Raw genomic sequence first — 6,462 nt, forward strand, 5'->3', positions numbered from 1 at the left:
TTTATACTATTAAAAGCTAAGATATGTGGGGTTTTTTTTTTGGGGGGGGTGGTTGGTAAAGTTCATTACCATCATTTACAGTCATAAGAATTTAGGATGGGACAGGGGATAAGGAGGTAGGTTACAGAATCATAGATTTTGGTTCTTCTAGAAGGGATCCTAGAGGTTATCTAGTTCAATTTTCTATTTTTCCAGATGTATAAACTATGGGCAGGTTGGTGGTACAGTGGATAGAGCGCTGGGTCTGGAGTGAGAAAGATTTATCTTCCTGAGTTCAAATTCAGTTTCTGATACTTACTAGCTGCGTGATCCTAGGCAAGTCACTTAACCCTGTTTGCTTCAGTGTCCTCATCTGTAAAATGAGCTGGAGAAGGAAATGGCAAACCACTCCAGCATCTCTGCCAAGCAGACCCCAAATGGGGTCATGAAGAATAAGACAGGGCCGAAAATGACTGAATAACGAAACTCAGGCTCAGAGAGATTTCTCCAAGGTGACACAGGTAGTAAGTGACAGTTAGGATTTGAATCCAGGTCTTCTTACTCTCAATCCATGGCTTTTTGGGGCAGGGGGGAGAGGTTTGTCTCAAGGGAACACACATACACATACTTCTAAAAGGAAGAACTTCAGGCTATTTTCAGTGGAACTGCCCTGCCATTTGTGTCTGTGGGGATTCACTGTCTTTTTAAAAAAATAATATCTTATTTTTTTCCAATTACATGTAAACACAGTTTTCAACATTCATTTTTGTAATATTTTGAGTTCCAAATTTTTCTCCCCTCCCTCCCCTCTCCCAAAGCCAGCAAACAATTGATATAGGTTATACATTATAATCATGTTGAACATATTTCCACATTAGTCATATTGTGAGAGAGGAATCAGAACAAAAGAAAAAAATAACACAAGAAAGAAAGAAACAACAAAATAAACAACAAAAGTGAAAATAGTATGCTTCAATCTGTATTCAAATGCCATAGTTCTTTTTCTGAATGTGGAAAGCATTTTCCATCATGAGTCTTTTGGCATTGTCTTAGATCATTGTATTGCTAAGAAGAGCTAAGTCTATCACAGTTGATCATCACACAATGTTGTTCATGTGTACAATGTTCTCTTGGTTCTGCTCATTTTACTTAGCATAAATTCATATAAGTCTTTCCAGGTTTTTCTGAAATCTTCCTGCTCATTGTTTCTTAAAGTACAGTAGTATTCCATTACATTCATATACTACAACTTGTTCAGCCATTCCACAATTGATAGGCAACGTCCTCTTAATTTTTTTTGTTTAGAATTTTATTTTCCAAATTACATGTAAAAACAAATTTTGACATCAGATTTTTAAAACTTTGTGTTCCTTAAAAAATAAAAAAAAACCTTTGTGTTCCAACTTCTCTTCCTCCCTCCCTCCCTGCCCCTACAAGAACTCAAGTGATTCAATATAAGTTATACATGAGTAGTCATGGAAAACATCTCCACATTACCCTGCTTGTGAAAGAAAACGGAAAAAAAACCCAAAAATTCAGATTAAAGAACTATAAAAAAAATTATGCTTCAATCTGTTTTCAGATACCAACAGTTCTTTCTCTGTAGATGGATTGCAATTTTCATAAGTCCTTCAGTTATATTGGATCATTGCATTGCTGAAAATAACCAAGTCCTTCACAACAGATCATCTTACACTATTGCTGTTATTTTGTATACAGTATCTTTCACTCTGCTTCAGTTCATGTAGGTCTTTCCAGGTTTTTCTGATAGCATCCTGTTCACCATATTTTTTTTTGTTTCCTATAAAGTAACTAACAAAAAATAATTATGTTTCAATCTGTATTCAAATACCATCAGTTCTCTGCCTGTAGATGGAATGCAGTTTTTGTAAGACCTTCAGAGTTATCTTGGATCGTTGCATTGCTGAAAATAACTGAGTCATTCACAGTAGACCATCTCACAATAATACTGTTCTTTTGTTTACAATAGATTTCACTTTGCATAAACTCATGCAGGTCTCTCAGGGTCTTTCTGATAATATCCTTATAATCATTTTTTAAAATAGTAAGCTACAATTATATAGTACTTTAAAGAGTGATTTCCTTACAATAAACCCATGAAGTTGATTGTTGCAACCACAGTAATAGATAACTTTTATATAGTACCTTAAACTTGACAAAGTCTTCTTCACAATATCCTAGCAAAGCAAGTACCCTACTTTTGCCATTATCATCAATCAATCATCATAACTGTTTCCCTCCAACCTATTCCCTTCCCGTGATATTTACTCTATTTTCTATCTTCTTTTACCCTTTTCCTCCTCAAAAGTGTTTTGCTTCTGACTGCTCCTCTCCTGCTCTTCCCTCCCTTCTTTCACCCTTCCTTCACCCTTCCTTCCTTATCCCCTTCCCCTCCTACTTTCCTGCAGGTTTAGGTAGATTACTTCACCCAATTTGGTGTGTATGTTATTCCCTCCTTGAGCCAACTGTGATGATATTAAGGTCTTTGAGCTAATTCTGATGTGTGTAAGGCTCCTTCATTTCCCCACTTATCCCTCATCTCTCCCCCCACTCCATAAGCCCTTTCTTGCTTCTTTCATGTGAGATTTCACCCCATTCTACCACTCTCCTATCCCCTCCCCCAGTTTATTCCTCTCCCCCACAATTTTACCCCAAAGATGTCATCATGTGGTAGCTAGGTGTCACAGTGGACAAAGCACCTGCCCTGGACCCAGGAGGACCCCAGCCCAAATCTGGCCTCAGACACAAGACACTCATCAACCCCGACTGGCCCTCTTCCGCAAAAAGAGAAACAAAAGATACTTTGCAGATATTATCCCTTCATAATCAATTCCCACCTGTGCCCTCTGTCTAAATTTATTTCTATCATCTGCCCTAATACTGAGAAAGTTCTTATGGGTTAGATGTATCATCTTCCTGTGTAGAAATGTAAACAGTTTAACCTTTTAACATCCCTCTTAATTTCTTTTTCCTGTTTACCTTTTTATGGTTCTCTAGGGTCTTGTATTTGAAAGTCAAATTTTCCATTCATTTCCGATCTTTGAATCACAAATACCTGAAAGTCCTCTTTTTCATCGAAGTCCCATTTTTATCTTTGAAAGATTATACACAACTTTGCTGGATAGGTGATTCTTGCTTGTAATCCCAATTCCTTTGTCCTCTGGAATATCATATTCCATGCCTTCCAATCCTTTAATGTAGAAGCTGCTAGATCTTATACTATCCTGACTGTGGCTCCACAGTACTTGATTTTATTTCTTTATTTTTTGGCAGCTTGCAATATTTTCTCCTTGACCTGGGAGCTCTGGAATTCGTCTATAGTATTCCTGGGAGTTTTCCTTTTGGGATCTCTTTCAGGAGGTAATCAGTGGATTCTTTCAATTCCTATTTTGCCTTCTGCTTCTAGAATATCAGGGCAATTTTTCCTGACAATTTCCTGGAAGATGATGTCTAAGCTCTTTCCTTGATCATGATTTTCAGGTAGGCCAATAATTTTCAAATTATCTCTTCTGGATCTATTTTCTAGGTCAGCAGTTTTCCCAAGAAAATATTTCACATTGCCCTTGTTAAGGGCTAAAATTCTAGCTAAACTGTCTAAAATATCTAATGAGTGGTTGCCAATAAATTATAAGCTCTAGCAAGAGTTAGACTTTAAAGCAGTTATTAAGGAGATTAAGAATTTGGTAAAGAGAGAAGAAAAGGCCTAGATTCCTATCTATTAAAGGGAGAGCACATTTCTAGCTCCGTTCTCCACCAGAGTCCAAAGGAAAGAGAGTGAGTCCGTGTGCCCAGCTCTTCCTTCTTCCTCCCACTAGCAAATGTCACTTCCTGACGCCAAAGAAAAGACGCATGTTCTTGCCCTTAAAGACCTTCCTTTCATGGTGGAACTTTTCTACAGTAAGTCTCCAGCAGGTGGCGTCATTCCAATCATTACACCCTCTATTTTTTGTTCATTTGAATTTGCTTTATTGTGTCTTGGTTTCTCATAAAGTCACTAGCTTCCATTTGTTCAATCCTAATTTTTAGGCAATTATTTTCTTCAGAGAGCTTTTGTTTCTCCTTTCCATTTGGCTTTTCAAGCTGTTGACTTTTTTCTCATGACTTTCCTACATTGTCTTCATTTCTCTTTCTATTTTTTCCTTTCCCTCTCTTACTTTATCTTCAAAGTCCTTTTTGAGCACCTCTATGGCCTGAGACCAATTCATATTTTTCTTGGAAGCTTTAGATGTAGGGGCCCTGACGTTGCTATCCTCTTCTGAGGGTGCACCTTGATCTTTCTTGTCACTAAAGAAGCTTTCTATGGTTCATAACTTTCTCCGCCTGCTCATCTTGTCTGTCTTTTACTTGACTTTTTTTTTTTTTTTAGTGAGGCAATTGGCGTTAAGTGACTTGCCCAGGGTCACACAGCTAGTAAGTGTGTAAAGTATCTGAGGCCAGATTTGAACTCAGGTACTCCTGAATCCAGGGCCGGTGCTCTATCCACTGCGCCACCTAGCTGCCCCTTTTACTTGACTTTTAACTCCTTCTTAGTGTGGGATCCTGCTTCGAGGTTATACTATCCCAAGCTTCAGGGGATCCCATGTATTATGATTTAATGAGGGGCAGTTTCTTCATTTGTCTGGCTTTTTCTCTGGTCTATAGATAACCCCAGGCCCACCTGCTAATTAACCAGGCAGCAAAGCTTTGTGTACTGTGGTTGTTAGCTCCGACAAGGTGGGCCGCCACCACTCAAGGTTTCTTCTTGGTTTTCCAGTGGGGTAGGACATCCAAATCCCCCCTTAGCTCCTGCATATACCCCCGTAGACTCCCCCCAGCCAGCCATTCAGCCCTCCCAATAGACCGTGAGCTTAGTTCCAGAAGACATCAGCACTGCTGCTGATTTGGAAACTCAGGGGTAAGTTTCTCCAGTGCAGATCACAGGGCTGGACTCCACTTCTAGCCCAGCCACCCCTCCTGCTGAAGTTCCAAGCCGTCTTTGGATGGAACTATCTCAGCCATCTTTTTGTGGGTTCTGCTGCTCCAGGAGTTGTTTTCTGGCTGTGTTTGGAGTTTTTTGGGAGTAATTGTGTCAGGAAGTCTGAGTGTTTACTGCCTTTCCATCACCATCTTGACTCTGCTTGGCCATCCCCTTAATTTCCAATTATTTTCCACCACACACACACAAAACACGTATAGGGGCAGCTAGGTGGCACAGTGGATAAGGCACTGGCCCTGGATTCAGAAGGGCCTGAGTTCAAATCTGGCCTCAGACACTTAACACTTACTAGTTGTGTGACCCTGGGCAAGTCACTTAACCCCAATTGCCTCACCAAAAAACAAAAACAAAACAAAACAAAAGCAGGTATAAATATTTTTGTACATGTGGGTCTTTTCCCCTTATCTTCAGCTCCTCATATGACTTCTTTGCCATTCACTTAAAATGTTAATTCCCAATCACTGGTGCTGATATCATCAATAGGCAAAAAAGCCTTTTGCTACTCAAGAAAAACCAGCAAAGGAGAGTGACACTTGTGAAATGTTATTTTATTATTTAACCCCTCCCCCTATTTTATTTTATGCAGAGTTTTAGTTTCTCAAGAGCAGTATTGTCTTATTTTTCAATGTGCTTTGAAGACCTGGAGGGAAGATTTTTCAGTCTGGAAAAGGAGAAAGGGGATCAATGATAAGGGCAAAAAAATGCTGTACTACTACGAAACTTTGGTTATGACACCTGAGAGAATGACCACACCTTCTGTTCTTCAATGATGGATGTCTTGTGTCTCCCACACAACAGAATTGAGATTCATTTCAGGAAATTGTCTCACTAAAGCTTTAGAGGAATGGGCTACAAGCTCACCCCGATGCATCACATTATATTTCCACAGGCACAGAAGTACCAATTATTTAAGTTAAATGAAAGATAGAAATTCTCGTTGTGGGATAATTCATATTGTGGTGTGTTTTTGTGTATGTATGTGCAGCAGGATGGTTGATGGAGTTAACAGACAGGAGGAGGGTATGTTTTTAGAGCTGAGGCAGACTGGATCTAGAAAACCATTTTATTTTCCTGGATTACCTCCCATATTATGTAATTTGAACCTACAAGGTGGAAAGTACTTTGTTGCTTTGGTGGAGCCATGATTTCATCAATGTGGGTCCTCCCTCTACTGTATTAATGAAAGTCAAAATTTCTCTATACCTTTTGACCTTGTGTGAGTCTTATACAGGTCCTATACAAATCCTCCTTAGATTTTCAGCCAAACACAATGGAGCCTTTCCTCTCATTCTTTTACTATCTCTGATGTACCAGTGAACTATCTGTCATCTTTCTATATTGTTACATGACCGGCCTTTTCTTTTTTCCTGGTCACACATGTCCTAGATAAAGTCCATTAAACTCCTTTTTGACTACAAGTAATGCACTGTAGCCTATTTCCACCATTTACTATATGTCCTTCCATTGCCTTTGGGCCCTTTGTCATT

Source organism: Dromiciops gliroides, chromosome 1 (assembly GCF_019393635.1).
Source record: "Dromiciops gliroides isolate mDroGli1 chromosome 1, mDroGli1.pri, whole genome shotgun sequence".
NCBI lineage: Eukaryota > Metazoa > Chordata > Mammalia > Microbiotheria > Microbiotheriidae > Dromiciops > Dromiciops gliroides.